Source organism: Priapulus caudatus, unplaced genomic scaffold (genome assembly GCF_000485595.1).
Source record: "Priapulus caudatus unplaced genomic scaffold, Priapulus_caudatus-5.0.1 Scaffold56, whole genome shotgun sequence".
In the NCBI taxonomy this organism is placed as follows: domain Eukaryota; kingdom Metazoa; phylum Priapulida; class Priapulimorpha; order Priapulimorphida; family Priapulidae; genus Priapulus; species Priapulus caudatus.
The window spans coordinates 155834-156417 of record NW_014577117.1 but is presented as its reverse complement, the minus strand read 5'-3'; positions in this window follow the sequence as shown (position 1 = coordinate 156417).

Genomic DNA, 584 nt, shown 5'->3' with positions numbered 1-584 from the left:
GCACTCCATCCTTGTAATATTGTAGTCAGTGAAAGATAAGTTGTCCACACTCCATCCTTGTAATATTGTAGTTAATGAAGGATCAGTTGGTCGTAGTGAGTCCATGTAATAAATATAAGAGCCAGTGAAATATTAAGTGGCTGTAGTGAATCATTATAATATTATAATCAGTGGAAAGAACTGTTCAGTTATTATATGTCACGTTGTTATGTGTGTGAGGGGTAGAGAGGGACCCAGTTGTTGGCAGAAACTAGAACGACAAATATTTCATGAGTGTTCGTATAAACATAGAGTTACTGCAATTCCCACACCTGTCACAATGAGGTTTTTTACATGGAGGCACAGGTGAGATTATGTCGCTTCGTCAAGCATGGGGTAACACTGCTCTGACACGGTGGAGAATTAGGTCGGAAGATTGAAAGAAGGCAAATATATTCTATGAAGTATCTGTAAGGCAAAGTTGTTGCTCAACAAGATTTTTGGTCGAGTTCATAAGTGGTAGGGTTATGTCTATATTCCGCGCGTAGAGAGAGAAAGAGAGAGAGAGAGAGAGAGAGAGAGAGAGAGAGAGAGAGAGAGAGAGA